This window comes from Lissotriton helveticus, chromosome 5_1 (assembly GCF_964261635.1).
Source record: "Lissotriton helveticus chromosome 5_1, aLisHel1.1, whole genome shotgun sequence".
NCBI classification, from domain to species: Eukaryota; Metazoa; Chordata; class Amphibia; order Caudata; family Salamandridae; genus Lissotriton; species Lissotriton helveticus.
The window spans coordinates 705,947,798-705,971,081 of NC_136065.1; the positions used below are offsets into that span (position 1 = coordinate 705,947,798).

General features: G+C 44.2%; 1 protein-coding gene across 1 annotated transcript in view; it reads left to right on the plus strand.

Moving 5' to 3' along the window:
* Positions 1 to 752: 752 nt before the first annotated feature.
* The window catches only part of ZFAND4 (zinc finger AN1-type containing 4), a 371,796-nt gene continuing 349,264 nt past the window's right edge, over positions 753 to 23,284 (plus strand). The window contains exon 1 of the mRNA XM_078643109.1: positions 753 to 1,009. The gene's annotated coding sequence lies outside the window, so the exon portion shown is untranslated. The remainder of the gene's footprint in view (positions 1,010 to 23,284) is intronic.

Here is a 23,284-nt window from a genome sequence, read left to right on the forward strand (position 1 = left end):
CCTTGGATTAAAACGGTATCCTTATTTTGAATAGTCCTTAGTGTTGACGCCTACTTGAATGCTACTGTGTCGCGAAGTATTGGGCAACAATAGTGAACTGTGACACCCAGTCTTCCTTCCAATGCTTAACTTGAGCAGGTGGTGTCGGACTCGCTTTTGTGCACACACTTAATTTTTTTTCATCAGACATTAACCGCGAGTCCGAGAGGGGAAAGAAGCAAGTCTGGAAATCCGTCGCTGAAGGGAGAAAGCAGGAACTTGCACAAGATAAAGGGGCGGGGGTGTCTCATGGAAAAAGACTAACGCAGGATATGTATTTATTCTGTGCGCTGACGTTTACCCCTCGCAGCAGGTATTTGAGCAGAACTTTTGGCAACTGCACTCATTCTATTAGCAATTAGGCACTGTGGTCTTTTCGAAATATACGTCCATAACGAATACACTAGAGCGTATTTACACACTCCTCGGTAGGTACGCTACTCTGCATTAACTTTTAAGATCCTCTTCAGTTAACACCGATCACGTGACCTTTTTTTTTTTATTACTCGTGTTGTTAGTGATGCGGGCCAACATACGGGTAACTCCCGTAACAACAACAAAGCAACCACAAAAAAAACGCGGATATAGAAAGGTGGTCTGACGCCCGCCCCTTCTTTGGCGCCTATTGGGCAGTGAGTTGCCTGAGGTGACAGCTTATTGGCTAAGCGGAGTGTTAGAGTGTTTCGTCACAAAGCAGGGCGTTGGCTGCTGGAAGGGTAGGCGGAACAGGGGGCTGGACGGGGAGGTGGCAAGTCCCCCTCCTGTCGTCCGACATTTCCTTGCTGCACTCTGGCGGCGGAACGAGGACAATGCAATATCGTGGTTTATGGGCGCAGTCAGAGTGTCGAGGAGCTGTGGAGGGTGGTGTGGGGTCACCACATCGCTCCTCTGAAGCCCTCACGGAACACTGAGGGCCAGAGGAGGTGCAGCGGGCCGGCCCGCCTCTGATCGCAGTGATCCGGGCTCAGCGGTAGGTGCTGCCGCCGTCTCTGTCCTGGCCAGGGTCATTGTGAAGGGAGAGCATCTCTGCCGACTTATCTGTGACAATGATATTAACTAGCTATATTTCCTTGAGAAATGTGTGGTGGACTACAAACATGAGTGCGAAGTAAATGTGCGCTTGACACTTGTATACTTTAGCGATCATATTATCTTGCTTTTAACACACACTAACCTGGGACAGCCCGTGGCCCTGAAACATACCTGTTATTTTTTTTGTATGTGTATACCAGCCCATGCGATGTAAATACATGTCTACGTCACTTTTAGGACTACCTTGCTTTCTCTAAAGACTCACTTAAGACGCCAGTACAGTTGGCACATATGTGTCTGGCCCTATACCTGCATGAGTCTGACAGACTTGTTTATAATCGCTCTAGATTCACTGGTAATGAGGGTGACCTACTTCTGTGGAACAACTCGTCTGTCCTTTAAAATGGATTCAACCTTTCTTATCCAGTTAGCTACCCTTATTTCCCTCGACGACTTGCCCTTCATATCCCAACCCCCTACCTACAGGCTGGCCCGTTTACTCTTTTTTTGTCCGGCTCGCGATTGCTGCCTGTTAACTCTTGGGGACCTAAGATCAATATTCGACACTCTTACCTGTCCAGTAACCTTCCATTTAGGTGCTTTTGACTCCTTAGGGGCTAGTGTCGTGCTTGCCACTCAGATTAACATGCGTGTGACCCATATGGACATGTTAATTGACTATTATACTGCCTGTCATCCGTTCTGTAGGTACCTAAATACTTGACGCCTACATCCATACACTCCTGTATCAGCATAGCCTATGGCCCATTAACATATGAAAGCTGCTGAAGCATTCCTATATACTTGTCCCGTTAAAACGTGACTGTATCCCCGCTGGCTTTCTCGTGTCTCGACAAAGACGCCTGTCTCTTATAGACAGGTTTGCACACCTCCTCCTTACATATCTGTAGACTAAGTACATCTGTGTTTGCCCCTTGTAGATCTTCAGGGTTTTCTGAAGTCCGGATAGCTTGTAATTGGTGCCTTTTTATTTGCTCCCCAGATAAATGCATAGTATAAGGCTTATACTATGCATTTATCTGGGGAGCAAATACAAAGTTCACGTCGAATCTGATCGAGAGTTTCTTTTTGTTTACTTTCCTTGAGATGCTTCTAGGTTACTCTTGGCCTTGAGTGACAGCACAATAAAACAGAAAGGCTACGTATATGGGCGCCCTTAGCATTAGTATCTCGTGTTTTTGTTCAGCTTAGGTAGAGGGGTTCTCATTCATCCAATAGCAGATGATGTCGAAGACGTTTGGTGACATTTGAGTCGGTTTCAAACTTTCTTCAGCTGGAAAATATTCTGGGTACCACTGACGTACATTTGAAAGGACTTTTAGTATTGCCCCATCATTTGTCAGTCCGGACAGGGAGAAGGTGAAACGTGGTAGTAACAAGGGATCCAGGGAAAGTTTGCCTGAATGAAGCTAGTGGTGATCCAGTCACACCTGAGTTGGATGGCCCAAGTAAAACACTTTACTCTTAGGTAGGTGAATAGAAGGGGGTGCAGTGACCCCTTTAGAAATGCAGTTAAAAGAATTAGGGGGCAGATGTACGAATATTTTGTCATAAAATACTGTTCTCAAATTGTACTTGAATAATAACGGTGGGTTAGACAGTCAGACATCTTCAAACTGTGGTCCAGTTCTGGCCCCCACTCCAAGGTGCCTAATTGATCTCGGGAGGGGGTGCCAGGCTTTGGCTAAGAAAAGCATATATATTTCTCTTGTGGATCAGTGAAAAAGACCACGATAAACACTGTGCTTGTTTTAGAAGAGGGTTTCAGTGAGTCACACTGTTATGGGCCAACAGTAAGATCTTTTGTTACTGATGTCCTAGTTGGGAGTAAGTGTCAAAGTGCGAGGCGGGAGCTCCTTAAAGTCCCTCCCCCTATTTATCAAAAATACTTTAACACTTTTAGGGGTACCTGTTTGCCAGTAGAATGTTGGTACTCATGTATGTAATTGCATTTTTAAAATAGTTAACTCCAAAGAAATGCAATGTTTAACTTCTAAGTTTTATAGAATCATTGTGAGAAAATATTTCAATTTGCTGTCCTGTGCCTAGGCTGTCAATTACTAATCAGATAGACTGCTCACACTTACCTTCTCTACTTGAGCACGTTTTTTAACGCTCGTGCTAATCAGTTAATCTCACTGTGCCTCAGTTCCTTATTTGGCATAATTGAAAATACATACCAATCGCTAAATCAATAACTGTTTTTTTAATTTTAGAGCTATATCAACTCTGCAAGTTATTGGCTGAGTCAAAACATTATGGGCCACTGAATCTTAAGTTATATATTCTTGTAAGCTTGGTTTTTTCAAGCAAAAGATATTTTGCGTCGACAGAAGGATTTCCCCCACATGAATATTTGTGTGTGCCCAAATCATTATCCTCATAATAACTTTATTCAGTCTAAGTAGACTATAAAAGTGCATAGTAACATCACATTACATAAGCAATCATTAAAACAGAAAATATCCAGGTGCATAAAATAATCAGTAAGAAGAACAAATAGAGTTAATGCAATTACCGGTGCCATACATGGTTAAAAAACTGGATGAACATAAAGTGCAAATTTGAGTATATACATAAACCATATATACCAAAATCAAACGGGAATATGCCAGATAAGATCCATCAATTCAATGGTACAAGGCAGCAAAACACTTAGGTAAATTACATTGTGATCACTCTAGGGGTTAATTCTTAGAACTATACATGGCTAAAAAAGGATAAACAAATGGTGCAAAATGGGCAACTATGTAAACTATCAGAACAGTTCGAAACCAGAGCAGTATTTACTTTTTTAAACCATATACAATAGCATAAAAAAAAGCAGCAGATCGCAATAAAGTTCTTTACATCCAGGATCAACTTGCCCAACAAGACCCCCAACAATCAGAAAGAGTCTTGTAATAAAGGTAAAATGCATACTCAGCCTCATGGAAAAGGCCAGGAAGGAGGTAACATCATAAGTTTCATGTTTCACATTTATTTATTCAAGGAAGTGTTTTGTGTCTTTAAAAACCATTACACCAAAATGCATTTGTAAAAAAAACCTTTAGACACTTTTTTTTACAGAGATTTGAATATTAAAAAAATGTAAACATAGACTTCTATTTAAAATAAAGTATATTTAAAATACATAGTATGCCAGGCCTGTCTCTCCTTCGACTGAGCGTTGTCAATCGATGTCTTTACAAATTTCAAATAAAGTATCTTGCCAATCGGTATTTTTATACTGGTGGTATTGTATGGCTCCTGTAATCCTTCAGAGTTTTTTCGTTCACACTTTTTGGTGTAATTCCATCAAACTAATAAGACAATTGTTAACTCAGTTATGAAGTGTAAAACATTGAGGCTTACCGGTCTAATTTTTAGGGCTCGGACTCCTTCCCCTGAAAGGGGAGGAGTTAGAGAACTAATGTTAAAGGAGAAAAAAAAAAAGAAGAAGAGGGCCTTGGAGAGAGAAATTCCAGACATTCCTTAGCGTTTTATGTCATGTGGCCAGTGATTCGTCTTCCTTGTGTTTTCTTTGTAATAGGCTTGAAGTGATAGGGTAAATGTAGTTTTGTTCCGCCATTTTGAGGCATATTTCGTGCGTGCTTGCGCAAAGAAGTACATAAATTGTAATTAGGAGCTGTCAGGGTGCCTCCGTTAGTGACTGCAGATGGCCGGGCGCGTTCACAATTCTGCAGCGCTCAGCGCGCAGCTTCCTTGTTTTGTTAGGCACGGTGAGATTAAGTGATTCACAGTCGTCTCTCCGGCTGCGGGTCCCACAGCCGACAGGAACGTTTTGCAGCACCTCCTCAGTCTGCAACGGGGTCTGCTCTCTCGGTGCAAGAGCCAGCGGGTCTCATAAATCGGAAGGCAAGCAGCGTACCAGCAATTCCCCGCACGTCTTCCAGCAACGAAGCTCAGCACAGCCCCGCCTCCATGTTTTGCTCCGAGAACTCAGGGGGGGGGGGGCGAAGGCGATTTTCTCCGGCAATCCAGCATATAGCCGCGATGTAAGTAGCTGATCCTAACCCCGCTGCGTCCTGACTTTCATCAAAGGTCAGTTTCAGTTTTTAGAATTGCTTGCCACTTGTTTTATTGTATATCGTACTTCAGTACTGAGCTGCCTTAGGGTACGAGCACAAGGGTCATCCGGCTGCAAGTGAAACTTTGAGAAAGACGTTGAAGTGGCGTAACGAAGGCCCCCGCAGCTCCTGTGGTGCGGAGGGCCCTAGCTTCTGGTGGGGCCCCTCCGGCACTGTACACCATTGAGAGCCCCTGGCCTGAGAGTTCCTGGATGGGTCCGGAGGGTAGCGAGGCCCCCTCCATATACTTTGCAACGGGGGGAGTGCTCAAGTTTGTGTATGCCAGTTGTTACTTGGGGAAGGTGAGCGGTAACATTCATATTTCACGGGGGCTTTGTAGATCGTTGCACCAGAGCTTCTTAACACATTCCCTCACGTTCATTTGGATTCTAATGACATTACAAGGTGTTAGTGAGTAGGTCCTAAGAAATATATGCACTGTCTGTAATTTGTGCTCCAACGATGTAAGCATGAACAAGTTCCGCCTTTGAGCATTTAATTAATCAACAACTAACAGTGGAAATCAAAACATGTATTTATACATTAAGAGTGCTCAGTAAGATCATTACTCTATGAGAATTTTTTTTTTCATTAACTCATTTTCGTAGTTGCACTTCTAACTAAAGAAGCACTTTAAATTCGTACACAATTTGCTTAACCCATCTTGCCTTAAGTGAGATGAATTTGAATGCCCAATGTGAATAATGATTTAAAAGTGCAGCCCCAGGTCTGTGAGAGAATTAAAACGTTTAAATGGGGTTTGCGTTTCCAATGACTGCCACTTCAAGTACTTGGATGGCAGTGCTTAATAATCACTGAAAGGCAGAGTGCTGTTGGGGGCAGAGTGCTGTTGGGGGCAGAGTGCTGTTGGGGGCAGAGTGCTGTTGGGGGCAGAGTGCTGTTGGGGGCAGAGTGCTGTTGGGGGCAGAGTGTTGTTGGAGGCCAGAGTGCTGTTGAGTGCTGTGTGCTGTTGAGTGCTGTGTGCTGTTGAGTGCTGTGTGCTGTTGAGTGCTGTGTGCTGTGAGTGCTGTGTGCTGTTGAGTGCTGTGTGCTGTTGAGTGCTGATGAGTGCTGTGTGCTGTTGGGGGCAGAGTGCTGTTGGGGGCAGAGTGCTGTTGGGGGCAGAGTGCTGTTGGGGGCAGAGTGCTGTTGGGTGCAGAGTGCTGTTGAGTGCAGAGTGGCTGTGAGTGCTGTGTGCTGTTGAGTGCTGTGTGCTGTTGAGTGCTGTGTGCTGTTGAGTGCTGTGTGCTGTTGAGTGCTGTGTGCTGTTGAGTGCTGATGAGTGCTGTGTGCTGTTGAGTGCTGATGAGTGCTGTGTGCTGTTGAGGGCAGAGTGCTGTTGGGGGCAGAGTGCTGTTGGGGGCAGAGTGCTGTTGGGGGCAGAGTGCTGTTGGGGGCAGAGTGCTGTTGGGTGCAGAGTGCTGTTGAGTGCAGAGTGCTGTTGAGTGCAGAGTGCTGTTGAGTGCAGAGTGCTGTTGAGTGCAGAGTGCTGTTGAGTGCAGAGTGCTGTTGAGGGCAGAGTGCTGTTGAGGGCAGAGTGCTGTTGAGGGCAGAGTGCTGTTGAGGGCAGAGTGCTGTTGAGGGCAGAGTGCTGTTGAGTGCAGAGTGCTGTTGAGTGCAGAGTGCAGAGTGCTGTTGAGTGCAGAGTGCTGTTGAGTGCAGAGTGCTGTTGGGAGCAGAGTGTTTTTGGGGGCAGAGTGCAGTTGGGGGGCAGAGTGCTGTTGAGTGCTGTTGAGTGCAGAGTGCTGTTGAGTGCAGAGTGCTGTTGAGTGCAGAGTGCTGTTGAGTGCAGAGTGCTGTTGAGTGCAGAGTGCTGTTGAGTGCAGAGTGCTGTTGAGTGCAGAGTGCAGAGTGCTGTTGAGTGCAGAGTGCTGTTGAGTGCAGAGTGCTGTTGAGTGCAGAGTGCTGTTGAGTGCAGAGTGCTGTTGAGTGCAGAGTGCTGTTGAGTGCAGAGTGCTGTTGAGTGCAGAGTGCTGTTGAGTGCAGAGTGCAGAATGCTGTTGAGGGCAGAGTGCTGTTGAGGGCAGAGTGCTGTTGAGGGCAGAGTGCTGTTGAGTGCAGTGCTGTGTGTTGTTGAGTGCTGTGTGCTGTTGAGGGCAGAGTGATGTGTGCTGTTGAGGGCAGAGTGCTGTGTGCTTTTGAGGGCAGAGTGCTGTGTGCTGTTGAGGGCAGAGTGCTGTTGAGTGCTGTTGAGGGCAGAGTGCTGTGTGCTGTTGAGGGCAGAGTGCTGTTGAGTGCTGTTGAGGGCAGAGTGCTGTTGAGGGCAGAGTGCTGTTGAGGGCAGAGTGCTGTTGAGGGCAGAGTGCTGTTGAGGGTAGAGTGCTGTTGAGGGCAGAGTGCTGTTGAGTGCTGTGTGCTGCTGAGTGTGTGACTATGTGACAGTGTGTGACTATGCAGGGTGACATTGGGAGTGTGCGGGTGAGCAGTGTGTGAATGTTACGGGGCAGTGTGTGAGTGTGCAGAAAACACCACACACACATACACCACACACACATAATGCACACACAAACCACACACCTCAGTCTCTCAACACCACACACTTGTCAGCACTCAACACAACACACTCACCACCACACTCACTCCCCAGGCTCACCCCCACAGACTCACCAGCACACACTCACCAGCACACAGAAAACAACACACACAACAACACACCCCCAGCCGTCAATGAATGCTTTCACCATGCACAAACACCAACAGCCATCATCCATCTGTGCACGCTTTTACCAAGCACACACCCACCAGCCGTCAGTGCACCCTTCCACCAGGCACACACACCTCCAGCCAGCAGTGCACTTTTCCACCAAGCAATCGCAGTATGGTACACTTTACTTTTAAACATATTCATATAAAGCACAGCATGCCACCATTGGTAAAATTACAATTCAACTAACATACTTCCACTACACACCACATGCACACACTCCATAACACATGGCAAAAAGACATTGGCATTTACAATGCCATTAGCTCAAACTCAAATAAATCCGAGCCCGATTGCATTTCTAATGCTTGTTGATATATATAATGGCTCTGACAGTAAAGTTACTTGGCAATTGAGATTTTATTTTGGAGGTGACGTCGGGCTTTTTGCTTCTTCAAAGTTCACAGTTCACTCTTATTTGTGTAGTGATATTGTACTAAAAAACATTTATATACCAATTATAAAATGTAAAAACATTGAGTCCGACAGTTCACTTTTTAGTGGATGATATAGTTCTGTTGTGACTGGAGTGCAAATATACAGTCAAGTTTGCCAGACTCTGGTGGGGGGTACCCATCTAGGTAAGGCCTCCAAAATTATTAATTAGTGTAGTTTTACATATAAAATGTCTTTAAAACTGCGGTACTGAGTAGACTGATTTTACTTCATATTTAATAGTAATCTTGGAATTTCTTCTTTGTGAAAGTGCGAGTGCCTTATTCGAACTGTGATCCTTAAGGTTGATGTTGCTATGGTGGCTTGATCATTACTGTGATACAAACGATCTCTGCGTGTTCTTAAATGAACTGTCCTTCCTTATGATCGTTTTGTGTAATTGAACCTTTGTTCTATTTTTTTTAGATTCAATTTAAAACAAGCATTTACAATGCAACGGTTTCGCCTTTGGAAAAGTTTGAGCTATTGGCATTGTAAATGACAAAATTTGTATTTATGTGTTGGTTTTGAAAACAGATAAATAAATGGCATTGTCATTTACAATGGCAATAGCTCTAACTTTTCCAAAGGCGAAACCGTACTGTGTATCATATATCATGTCTATAATATGGCCAGCCTGTATAGAGAATGTAGGCTGTATAATGACACAGCTATGTCACATGACTTGAGTTGCACTTCAATGATAAGCCCCAACAAGACTTAAAACCGACCAGGCCAGGCTCTACTTTGGACCATGAACACATTGGTATGATGCCTTTAACCATTATTATGTTCCTTAACAGGGTGATGCAGAACTCAGGCTCATAACTGTTGTGGCCATCCACAGAAGAGCCCGTCCCTGGGCCAGTACAAGCAGTCAATACGAAATAGACGATTTGCAACACATATGAAGTACATTTTTACGTAGTTCATTGCCACTTCAGCTATTTTTTGTTCCCATGTTTCCCTTCTTCAGTATTCACTACAGACCTTCCTTCGTGATAGTGTGCACATGGATCTGTCCTAATAACTCTTAGGTCGTTCAGTACCTTGGTCCAGAGTCCTGAACATAAAACGTCCTACTCCGAATGAAAAAGGGTCTACTAAAATATATGCATCATTAAAAGCAGTCCAAATAAGATTTTTATATTTATCAAGCATTATTTAAACTTGGGTGCCCTTAGCATACTGATGTCCTGTGAAAGAAGCCTTTGCCGCCCAATGTGGGGATTTTTAGATAAATAACACTTACCCCTCTCTGCTGGGCTTACTTAAATGATGCTTTAAATACATTTCTGAAATGGCCTCATTTATAAAAACGGCCTCAATTAAAAACAAATCAGAGCCATTAAGGGCATTGTACTTGCATGCAGTGCACGGCGCCAGGGGCTGTGAGGCAAACGAGGGAGAGCAAAGTGAAGCACGGAATGTGGGGGGAGGAAAGCAAACAAGTGAGAAACAGAGAATTATGGAACTGGGAGGGGGTAAGAAGCATACAGGCGAGAGAGCAATGTGGGCTGTAAGGCATGATTCCTCAGTGCAGGCCTTCGCCTTGAAGTCGTCACTCCGTGGTTCACTTTACAGTTCACTTCACTTCACTTCGTTCATATACGTATGAACTGAAGTGAACTGTAAAGTGAACCACTGAGTGACCATCCAAGCCAGGTCACCCATTTACCCTCGTGTGCCTCACATGTTGCTTCTATGCCCACCACCTGCTTTCCCCCCAAAACACCTTGTCACTGTTTGCACTGCAAGTACAATGCCACTACTGCTCGGGCTAAGGGAGGGCTGGAACTTAAGAAGCGCAGGAGCGGGCAGGGCCTTAACCCCAGCCCTATTATGATAAATGTTCTAGAAGAGGACTGACTACAAGCTCTTTTAATTTCTTTACTGGTTTAGCGCATTTTAAGTTCATGATTGAACCCTCGCGGGACTAGGCTGTGGTTAACTACACTGGGGTAATTTAAGGCTGTGCTGACGTCAGCACAGGCTGCTTTTAACCACCCTGAGTTAATTCATTTAAGTTAATCGATTTGTCTGTGCTGTGCTGTGCTGCACACCGGTACTGCTGCGAACACACACACACTGTACTCTGAGTCACTCTGCCACACTTGTCAGTGGCTAAGGTCAGCAGCGCCTGTTCTACTGCACATAGATATACCTAAGGCCGGGCCAAGTCCCTGTGCAGTCATCGATTCTTCACCTGGAGCGGGAGCCGGAGCTACCATGGTGACCGTGACCACCACGTCACATGACACAGCACCCACCACGGCCATACCCAAGAAAAAAAAAGCAGCGTTGGTTGCTACACTTACAGTTAGGTGGTGGTGGTCAGAGGCTGTCTGCCTTTATTAATTTTAATTGATAACTGGGTCTGCTGCCTGGCCTGCACTGATTTGAGGCCGTCACTCTTCAGGCTAACCACCAGTTACCGCTTGCTGATATCTCGTGGCGGGGTGCGGGTTTGCCGGGGCGTGGCATTTAAAACAAAATCTACACACACTGCCTGCCGCACAGCCCTTCCCCCGCCAAACCAAATCAACCCCAAATTGAGCCCAAACAGTGTCCCGCCCACAAGGCAACAGTGCAACACTGAACTAATGGCTGCTTGCTGCCGCCTAACTAAGGCAAATTCGTAATGCACATCGTCACCAGTCAGTAATAGTTTAATGTTGTGAATGACTCACATTGGATTTGGAAACGGTTTTGTGTATTTGGTTAGAGTCGTACGGTCTGATGAATCCTATATTAGTATTACAGTGCCGATCGATGTGAATATTTTTAATGGCTCTCACAGCCACTGCCTCAACACACTGACTTCACGCAGTATTGCTTCACGGGAACTCGGCCTCGGGAGACAAACGAACACCGTCAGTCTGCCAGTGTTAAAAACAACACTGTTTGCGCTGAGTGAGTCAGTGAGGTAATTTTATATACTTCCTACGAGCACCACAATGCCATATGATGTCCCGAGTTGCAGCGTGGGGTAGACCCGGCCCTGATCAATAAGTGCCGGTGCTAAGCACCGGAAAGCACCGGCACAAAGGATTATCGAATTAAACCATATGGAGACGAAGCTCTATTTTTTAAAGCCTCGCTTTCTGTTCACCAGCAATTCAACTGAAAATGCATTACACATGCACATGATCACACACTTTAGAAAACAAGAAACAACGGCACAAACGGGGGCAGAGGCTTACCGCATGGCCTCGGTAGACGCTGCTCGGAAAGCACAGCGTCCTGTAGGGATTCGGGGGCGTGCTCTCCCCTTCCCATTGGCTGGAAGGTAAAATTCCAGCCAATGGGAAGAGGAGAGGGCGTGACTTAAAAAAAAGACACGGAAACGCCCCCGAATCGCGTCAAGGCGGGCCCTGAACTCAGTGACGCTCCTCTCCTCCAATGGCTGGCCAGCATTTACGAGGCCAGCCAATGGAGAAGAGGGGCGTGTTCAGGCCCCATACTACTAACAAAAGATTTCGGCTCCGCCCACCCACTGCTTACGCAGTGGGACGGTAGCCGAAACCTAAAAATGTTACCCCATGTAGACAAGGGGGATTAAAAAAACGGGCGAGATTCTAAACATATTAAATTATGTGTTATGAAATATGCGGGAGACGCCATTTAAGTCATGTCCTGTCAGTATTCAAGGTTAAAATTCTGCCCTCATTAACCTATGCTAAAGAGGTATTGGATAATAACTACTGGCTCGCTTTTGACAAGGCTGAAGGCCGGTTCGTCCGCCAAATTTGTAATCTAAATTCTCTGGCTGCCCCACATGTTCTACGCTTGGAATTTGGTCTAGTCTTCTCTTATATTTTAGCTTTGTCTGCGGTATTGAGGTGGGGAACGCTTCCTTTGGGGGGGATGAGTGTTCTCTTAGGGCTGCCTTGAGAATGGAAATGTTTGACAAGCTAATGGATCAGTAAGCATTTCTTAGATCATTTGCTCATGCAAATGAACTATTTGGGCTCACTTTAAATAGTAATTCACTTATGCCAAAGTCGGCACTGAAATTACTCTTAAAGAGGTCTGTAAGCTCTATCAGTATGGCAAGAGATACAGCTTTAAGTAAATCTAAGTCCCAAAACGAGTTGGTCTGTGGGAGTGCCTTGGGGAAAAGGCCACAATATTATCTAATTTGGAATCATCCACATGGGATTAGAAGACTGATGCTTCTTTTGAGAAATAATCTGTTGCCCTTAAGAGATGTTACTGGCATTTGGGATACAAATCAGAGAGAGGAGAGAATTTGTGAATTGTCATATTCAACTCCAGGATCTTAATCATGTTTTATTTGAGTGTCCGGAATTACAAAGGGCAAGGCGTATGTTTTTAAGTCCATCATTTATTAAATGTAATATTCTTTCCGCAAAGGAGGCCCGTATATTTGTTTTATCCCCACCAAATGAAATGGTCTGTTTTAGGATATTCCAATTTGTAAAAACATTTCTTGCTATTTATTAGGAAATATTTAAAATCTTGCTATCAGTTTGTGATGTCTAATGGTCTGATATTGAAGAGGTTTGCACTGTATAAAAAGTATATTTACACTTCCCTCTAATTTTTTAATTTATCATTGTATTTTAGGAAAAAAGGGAAATATTTTTTGTATTGTATTTAAAATGTGTCTTTTTTTACTGTATTGATGCATTTTTGTGGACCTCCGTTGGAGTTCCTTTACATATACAACAACTACCATCATCATCATCAAAGCTTTATTTCGATATACAGAATATCATAAATGCACATAAAAATATAAAATCACAATTCATTAACAATACATTTTAAAAAGATTATAATAAAGACCTTTTCTATTACAATAAATCATTAAAAAATATATTAAACTTTAGCAGCTTTGTGAAAATTTAGACATATAAAGGATTCAGCTAAAACATAAAGCATCTAGTAGCCTTCAGCCTAATCATCCAGGCCCAACTAAGAAATTTGGCCACCCCACACACTAAGGTTGTGCTAGCATCAGCCTTAAGTATTCTGAGTGCAGCGGAGTGGTCCCTGGTTCCAAGCAACAGGCACACAGGTTTGAGCCATTTCTGTCTGGGTTTTGCATAGGCTGGGTATACAAAAAAGACATGAGGGATATTTTCAGTGACAACTTCACAGATTGGGCAGTCAGGAGAGGGTTGGTGCGGGGGCTTCCACTTACAGGTATGATTGCGGAGAGGGAGTGTTCCCAACCTAAACTGGATAAATAGGGATCTATCTCTTGGTTTCTTGATAAAATCTAAGTAGGACTCTAGGCGAGGCTTTGATTTATGCTGTCGAAATGCCTCAGTCAGCCTACCTAGGTTTGGGTCCCTCTGCTCTTGATCGTCGACCCATTCCCAATAGGCTCGCTTGATTTCAGCCTTGGATAATGATACCCCAGGCTCCCAATCGGTTGGCAGGCCCATTACGAGCAGGAGCTTTTTTATATTTCTAATCCAGCTAATTTTGTGGGCTCCATGGAGGTTCATCACTTCTCTTAAACCATCTACATACCTAGAGAGCTCCGGGGTCCGCCATAGCCGGGCCCAATATAAATGAGGGCGTAAAGTGTCTAGATCCTTAATAGAGCGGCGACCCAGATCACTCAAGAGTGGTTTGGTGGGAGTACCCCTTGGGAGCGCTACCAGCTCCCTAAAGAACTTATTCTCTGCAGTTACTAGGGCATCAACACGGTCAAAGCACCAAAGCTCTGCGCCATAAAGGGCGCAGCCTACAGCTTTTGCAGCGTAGATATCCAGAGCAGGAGCAATGGGCTTGGAGGTGGATGCACGGTGTTCCCTTCCTAATACTCCGACTACCCTTTTATGGCTTAATGCCATTTTATCAATATGTGGCTGTCATTTCAATTTGTCCTCATTCCCAAGTAGTCGAATTCTTTTACACGTTCCAATGGCACCCCATCCAGGGAAAGGGTGGATCTGGACGACCTGCTCGGGTTAAAATAAAGGAGCTTAGTTTTCGAAGTATTTATGACAAGGCCCCTGAGCTTACAAAACAGACAAAAGCGGTCCAGCAGCTTCTGCAATCCTGCGGGAGTTCTGGATACCAACAGCGTATTGTCCGCAAAGAGAAGTGCGGGGACTCTATCACCCGCCAAGACCGGGGCATCAGCGTTAATTTCGAGCAAAAAAGAGACTACGCCATTCACGAACAGCGTGAAAAGTGTCGGGGCTAATACGCAGCCCTGGCGTACCCCTCGATTCACGGGGATTTTATCAGTATTTTGCTCCTGTGATCCCCATCTAATATGGGCGTAGGTACCGTCATGCATGCGTGCCAGGAGATTCAGAATGGGTAAGGGAATCCCCATCTCCTCCAGGATCAGCCATAGGCGGTCTCGGGGGACCAGGTCAAAGGCGGTCTTCAAGTCAATAAATGCCAAATAAAGACCGCCTTTGCCAATGGTGACCACCTTCCAGTGTAAGAGCACCAGCCTAAATGCCTGATCAATCGTGCCTGTGCAGGCCCTAAAGCCCGCTTGGAAGGGTGAAATGATGTTGTTCTCATCAGCCCAAGAAAGAATCCTCTCCAAGAGTACCCTGCCAATCAGTTTCTGCCCCACATCTATAAGACTAATAGGGCGATAGTTGGCAGGGTCCTCCCTGAGGCCCTTCTTATAAATGGGGATCACTTCAGCCGCCTTCCATGATTTCGGGACAGGTGAGCCTTCCAACAGTGCATTCGTGAGACTTACAAAGTAAGAGGCCCAGCCTTCAGGGTAAGCTTTAAAAAGGTAGCCCGGTACACCATCCTGCCCTGGGGCTTTAGCAGGTACAATCTTAGCTATTGCAGCCAACACCTCTTTCTTATCAACTCTAATGAGGGGAGCCTGTCCAGAACCAATAGCCAGGGCACCGCTCAAATGCCCTGGGGCTCCAGGCGGTTCAACACCCCCGTAGAGTTTACTAAAGTGCTCAAAGCATTCGCTATCTGTAATATGGTTGGGGGTTTGGTCCGGGTCACAGCCGCTCGATCTTCTGACTAGGGCCCAAAATAGCTCACCATTCTTGGTTTTACTTGCAGCTCTGAGGCTTTCCCAGTGAGATTCTTCCCACTCCGTTTTAGCTGTTATTATGGCTTGTCTATAGTGCCGTCTGGCCAACCGAACAGCAACTGGATTGTTGGATTTAATAGCGAGAATCAAGTTATTTTTCATCATTCTGCAGTTACTATCAAACCATTTCTGCACTGGCTTGACAGTTATCAGGCTCTTTTTACCTGGAACTACGAACAGTTTGCCAATCTGATCTATAGTATCAGTATAAATGGTTTCTGCCTCCGCAGGCCCAGCCGCACCATTACATACTGCAGAAAGCCTTGAGGACTGCTCACTAAGGATTCCATCCAGTGCACTTAATCTAGATTCGTCCATGCTAAACTTGGGCCACTTGAGGAATCTATTACAATTAGACTTCTAATTTCTACACTTACCCGCCGTGAGGGCAACGGCTGCTGCTGCTTGGACCGGGGAAGCGCCATGAGGGGAACGGCTGTCTCTCACAACGCCTGCAGCCACCGGGGGGTTTGAACTACACCTCCCAGGTGCCCCGGCGGCCGAGTCGCGTCCCTGATGCCACCTTCGCGCCCGGAGGCGCCTGATAAGCGAGGAACGCCTCTCGTCCCGCGAGGACACGCGCGGGACGTGCCGGGCTAAGCCCGGGCAAAGGGCGGGCCCTCTGTGGCCCTCAGAGGCCTGAGGAGACTGGGCTGGGCCAGGGACCCTATATCTTTTTATCTGGTACATATTCGTGTACTATCCAAGTGAGACTTTATTTTACTTTATCTGGGTGTATTTCATGTGAGTGATTGAGAAGCAAATAGTGACTTTTATACGATCTGATATAAGATGTCTAAATCCAAAAATGATAAATCTGTAATAGGCCCCGGGTCCATTGATAATTATATGGTGAAGAAAGTAAATCAGATTAACAACAATAGACGTGCATCACTAGGGAAGGGGACTCAGACAATGGAACTGCCAGAGTTGTCTCCACAAAGGATGAACTCAGATGTTGAGGCAAATATGAGTGGAGTCGTCATAGCAGATCCGCAGACACCCATTACGGTGACTGCTGAGGTACATCCAGAACAACACGCACTGACAAGCGAGGATACAGGCGATGTTCCACCGGTAATCAGGCCGATGCGAAACTGCAGGATAACACATCAAAAGCGGGGGGGGGGGGGGAAACATAACACTAAAAAAAGGGATGCGGATGGGAAAGATAGTAATAGCCTTGTCTTAAACCCCTTTGTGTTCACAGGAAATAATGATAGTGGTCTTAACTCAAATATCGAACAGTTTGCCTCTCTTATTAAAAATCTAGAGGTTAAATTTGCATCAAGATTAGAGGAGATTATTAAACCACTGACTATTCAGATAGAGACACTGGCCACGGAGGTGGCTAGGTTGGGCGGCCTTGTGTCTGCACACTTGGCTGTACCCACCAGTAATAGAACTGAGGCTGGGGGAAGAGTGCAGAAAGTGGCGAACACTAAAGACCATCAGAACACTCCCAGTACTGTTGCTGTAGTCTCTACTGTGAATGAGGCATTAAGTACACCCGTCGTCCCAGCAGTACCTCCCTTGCTGACACGATCCACTCTAGCCACACAAAGTGGACCAGTTCCAAGGCCCCCTAGGAATAACCGATACTTGAACCTACCCCCTGATTGTGCACCGTTTGTGGCGGTATTGACCAATGTTCCAACTTGTGGCACACAACCCGCATCACCATATGATGAATCCCACGCCTCACTGAAAAATAAGACAGTAGCTTGGCTTAATAAAAATTGTGGTTTTCCTACTCACTATTCAGATCAGCTAGTGGCAGTAAGGAGGGTGAACTGGGTGGGACCGTCCAAAAAGCTAGAAACTGGGGATTGCATTGTTGTAAATTTTAAACATCCACAACATGTGGCAACTGTCCTCTTAACCCCTTCCACGCTCATGACGAGCTGGGCTCGTCATGAGGTAGCCTCCTCGCACGCTCATGACGAGCCCAGCTCGTCATGAAACATGGGAATAAACAAATCTCAGCACAGGAGGGGAAAATGCATAGCATCGATCTGGTTAAGAGCATCTTCACTAGTATATAATGAGAACAGTATTTGTGTGCGCCGATTGGGGTACTTTTACGCACATTTGTGTAAACCTACCCCCCAACAAAGGATGACTAGGCGGGTATTTGATCCACAGACCCCAGCCATGGACACACAATTTATATATAACATCACTAATCCATGTGGGCCTGTAAACATGAATGAAATCCACAACATGACCACTAGCGCGGGACGATACCATCATGGATATAATGTCAACACACAGAATAGGTATGATGCTTTGACGGGTTTAGAGATGTGTGATTGACGGGAGGTACCTGCGGCTCAGGGCACTGTGGCTTCAGGAGAACCTATACTCGTAGATAATTTACCGGACATAGTATCCGGTTGTTTTGTTGTTTCATGGAACATTGCGGGTTTGGCTGCCAAAATGGCTGATGAGAACTGGGTTAACTACATCAAACAATTTAAGGTCATCTGTCTACAAGAAACCTGGCTGGTGGAGTGTGATTCTTTCCTGGAAGGGTACAAGGCTTTTTATGTGCCAGCCACTCCATCGGCTAGAGGCAGACCAAAGGGGGGACTAGTGATTTTTGTTTCCATTCTACTCCCTTGTAAAATGCGTAGAATTGAATCTCAGTATACTGGAGTGATGGGCTTGGCTTTATATGGAGAAAACTGTCGGGCTGGTTTGGTGAACTTTTATAATGCAACCAACGTTAGTGCAGGCTCTAATCAAATATCTGTATTAAATGCTTTTATTACTACTTCTATGAAAGATTTTAGTCATAATCTTATGATTGTGGGAGATTTTAATGTGCATCCTTGCGGTGATCCTTTGAAGAAATGTTTATCAGACTTATTTTGTGAATGCCTGGGAGGTTTACACATGGAACATACAGTGGATGGGGAATTTTGTAATGACCTAATGAATAACTTTGACCTCTCATCGGCTATGACACTTAGGGACCCGTTAAAATGTTTTGATATTCCTACTTTCAAAGGGCATGGCAGGGGCACTTTCATTGATCATATGCTAGTCTCATTGACGATGCAGACTTTTCTGGATTCGTTCAGTATTGAACAAAGTGAATATAGTGACCATAATCCTCTTATAATTCGTTTGAAGGGACCATGGGTCAACAAGGGAAAGCAGAACTACAGCTCAGGTAGGATGTGTACAACAGACGGGAGGCGGCGACTTAAATGGTCAATGGTTACCCCAGATCTTCTCTACAAAAACATAGTGGAGAAATGTACTGAAGATATTAAGAATTGTACACATGAGGGGGGAGACCCTAGGCAGGTACTTACTGCATATCAAAATCTGTCGGAGAAGGTGTCTGAAATGATGACGGCTCCCGCAAAGAACCTGGTGAAAGGGGGTCCCAGGTGGTTTAATCACGATTGCTCTAAAGCTGCACGTATTCTCAGAACTGCCCTGTCAGTTACCCCGAGAAATCTGGAGGGTGTAAAAATGTGTCGGAAAGAATACAAGTCTGTTATTGCTTCCCGTAAGGAGTTTTTAAGAAAAGAGGCTTGGGATGAAATACTTGACCCCTCCACCTTAAATTGTAGCACTAAATTCTGGGCGCTAGTTAAAAGACCGTTCCTGGCGGAAGATCCGGGTGATGGAATAGAGTGCTGCATAACAAGGGAGGAGTGGGAATCTCATTTTAAAAGACTGTATCATTCAGCGGACACTGTAATAGTTGATGTTTTACCTTATGCTAGGGGAAGTATAATTAAATTTGATAAAAGTGAGGTCACGGATGCCATAGAAGGACTTACAGCTAGGAAGGCCCCGGGACCTGATGGAAATCCACCGGATCTTTATAAATCAGACCCTGGCTTTTGGGCACCCATCTTGGTAGCGGTATTTAATGCAGCTGCTACAGTGGGTTGTCCCTTGTCCTGGGGTTTATCAACAATTGTCCCTGTGTTTAAGAAAGGAGACAAGGGTTGTCCCCTCTGTTATCGCCCGATCTCACTAATAGATTCAATGGTTAAGATCATGGGAGGATCTTACTGCAACGAATATCAAGTTTGACGTCTGACAATTATATTATATCCATTTCCCAATATGGCTTTTGTAGTGGCCGTTCCACCATAACCCAGTGCCTCAATCTCTTCCTCATACTGAGCAAATATACTGTCGTGCAGAAGGGAGCTGTTCACCTCGCCTTCATGGATCTGTCATCAGCCTTCGACTGTGTTAACAGGGGTAGGCTATGGCAGACCATGCGGGAAAAAGGTGTTGACACAGCGATTGTGGATTTTCTGGTGGACTTGCACAGTAACACCAGTGCAAATGTTAGGTATACAACAAATGGGGAAACCACTGGTAATTTTAACATCAAAAAGGGAGTGCGCCAGGGTTGCATCCTAGCTCCATTTCTTTTTAATTTTTATATTAATGATTTAGATGCTGCACTACAGGAGGTACAATCAGATTGCCCTAGAGTTGGTCGGCGGGGTATTCCTGTACTTTTATACGCAGATGATGCGGTTTTAATTTCTAGAACGGAAAAGGATCAGTAAGCATTTCTTAGATCATTTGCTCACGCAAATGAACTATTTGGGCTCACTTTAAATAGTAATTTACTTATGCCAAAGTCGGCACTGAAATTACTCTAAAAGAGGTCTGTAAGCTCTATCAGTATGGCAAGAGATACAGCTTTAAGTAAATCTAAGTCCCAAAATGAGTTGGTCTGTGGGAGTGCCTTGGGGAAAAGGCCACAATATTATCTAATTTGGAATCATCCACATGGGATTAGAAGACTGATGCTTCTTTTGAGAATTAATCTGTTGCCCTTAAGAGATGTTACTGGCATTTGGGATAAAATTCAGAGAGAGGAGAGAATTTGTGAATTGTCATATTCAACTCCAGGATCTTAATCATGTTTTATTTGAGTGTCCGGAATTACAAAGGGCAAGGCGTATGTTTTTAGGTCCATCATCTATTAAATGTAATATTCTTTCCGCAAAGGAGGCCCGAATATTTGTTTTATCCCCACCAAATGAAATGGTCTGTTTTAGGATATTCCAATTTGTAAAACATTTCTTGCTATTTATTAGGAAATATTTAAAATCTTGCTATCAGTTTTTGATGTCTAATGGTCTGATATTGAAGAAGTTTGCGCTGTATAAAAAGTATATTTACCCTTCTCTCTCATTTTTTAATTTATCATTGTATTTTAGGAAAAAAGGGAAATATTTTTTGTATTGTATTTAAAATGTCTTTTTTTACTGTATTGATGCATTTTTGTGGACCTCCGTTGGAGTTCCTTTACATATAAAACAACTAGTTAATTAAGGGGGATTGGGGAACCTCCTAACCAGTTGGTTACTGCTTGACTGCAGGAAGAGGTTTTCAATTTTATAAAAATTGCTTTCAGATGTTTTTCCTTTTGGTCATACATTTGGGGCTCACTCAAAAAATGTGTGTTAGGGATTCTTGCTTATATTGACACAATCAACATTCTTGGCTTTGAAACAGTATTTTTCATTTAGGGATAAGAACTTTAGTTTCCCACATGCCAAAACGGAATTGCATAAACTCTTGTTTTATAGACAATGAAAAATGAGCTGAAAGGTATTCCTGGGGATGCCATTTTTTTATATGAACAGATCAATGAATGTCCAGTATAACAGCATACGTTGTATGCTCACCCGAAAGTACCTGAAGGTACATAAGAGCTGGCTTAACCTGGACAAAATTCAAATGCTTCAGCAATGGTAATAAAGTTGCCTTACGTGGACCTTAAAAAAAAAAAAACACAGAAAAAATACTTTAAAGTATTAGATCCTGGACAGAAAAGTTATTACAAGTGCTGGGCCTCAGCTTCATGTGCCAAGTGCTTGGTTTGGGATGAACCAGCAACAAATGAAATTGGTTAAACCGAAATCTAGTAAGGAGAAACCAGTGATGACAATTGTACACATGGAGCAGATATGGTTCAACAGTAGGCCCTGATAGAATTCCAGCAAGTCCGCACACTGACGGCTTTTCAAGTTCTAACCCTTCTATCTCTACTTACCTCTGTAGCAGAAAGTTGTTCTGCGTCCAAGAACTATCATCCGTTTTCAAGATATTGCATTGTGAGTGAAACAGAGCTCCTCTGCCAAGCTTTCCAAAGTAATATATGCCAGCCATTTAATACATCTCCACCCTGTGCCCAAAGCAATTAACGTAGACTGGAAGCAGGTGGGAAGTGGTTGCTCTAGGGCTGGAACGCTCTGGGAATTTGTGCACACCCATAAAGCTTATTATACAGGGTACATAGCCAGTTCTTTAGGAGAGAAAAAAGTAAACCAAATGCTAAATTGCCGTTCTAGAATAAATACTACCTTGGTAAAAGAGTCAAACAATCCGCATGAATAGAGCGTTTTTTAGATTTGGCACGGCACTGTCCAATGAAAATTGTTGATTTGACAAAGATAGCCCATATACCAGGGTCTACCTTAAGTAGCGTCGGCCAATGGGACAAAAATACAAGAGGCAATACAGCCCGTCAAGATCAAACCCAACAACCTCGCTAGTTCATCAGTACACCACATAACAGTAAAAAAAGTGAATGTTTTTGTAGTGGCAGTGTCCCATTTCCGCCACCACATCATTCTTCCCTTCCCTTCCCTTCCTTACCTTCACTTGCTCTCTATAACCCCTGTGTTCCTGCACCTGACGTTTCCCACATAAGTCATAAGGTAAGACACGACCAAACATGTATGACCATCAAAACTGACAAGGACTTAACTGTTTCGTGGTCACACCAGTGCTAGCAACACCCTGTGCACATGCAATGCTATGCAACTCGAACATAATTTCTGTAACAATAAAAAAAAAAAAATTGGCACGTTTTGTGTCTCTGAAAGTCGGATGATGAATGATGCACTGGCTGTTAACTCATCGTTGAGTTTGCTTTGAAAGCTGCATTTGATTATTACACTTTTTTTGCAGAAGTTTGAATTTTCATGATTGCCATCCTAAATATATTTACATGTCTACGAAATGTGAGGTTTTTTTTAGCTCTGACATTAGGCAATACCTTTTGGATTTTACAAAAAAAAACATGTAAAGTTAATTACCTATAGTGTCTTTCAGACAAAAACTATTCATCATTGGTTTGCCATAGTGTGATTTACATTTTACTTCCTCTCACCAGAACACACCGCATGGTGCCGCGAGTGAGCCCACTTCAGCTTCTGGTTACTGTTTGTGTGGGTAATTCCATCATGCCCAAGCATAGTGTTGTCACATACAGAGAAAGCAGTCCCATTCATTTCCAGGGAATGGTGGGTCAATGGGCTTTTTTGAAAAAAAGTTTCTCTCTCTTTTATTATTTTTTTTAGTAATTAAAATATTTACGTAAAACATCACAAAAACATTGGCGAAGCCATAAATAACACGGTCAGTCACCGCCAGACTTACTGGGTTTGCCATTGCTTGTTTATTGTTGTAAAGCTTGCTGAATATATTGAAATACGTTCACTGGGGAGTCAACTTTACTATAAAGTGACATAAACCGCAGTGAATCATCAACTGTTACAAATCTTGAGCTCCTCTCTGTTCAGTGTACAGGCTCTGTTTTGATTGACATTGTCAAGCGGGCATACATATCCATCTGGTAGTTGGGAAGGCTGTCATGGAATGGCAGGACCCACCTTTTAAAGTGCAGACAAATATTTTGTTGATGTTATGATCCCTTGACCATTACGTTTTCAAGGTCATTGTACAGGAGAGCATAGGAATTTTATAGGTATTTTGTTACTCTACTTTTGGTCATTTTGAGGTGCCAGCTGTGGGCGTTTGTGAAAAGATTGGTGATAGTGTTTTTTTGAATAAATAATGCAGGTGATGGTCAAAAAGCAATTGGTGCCATCCTTAGGAAATTACAGGAGATTAACCATG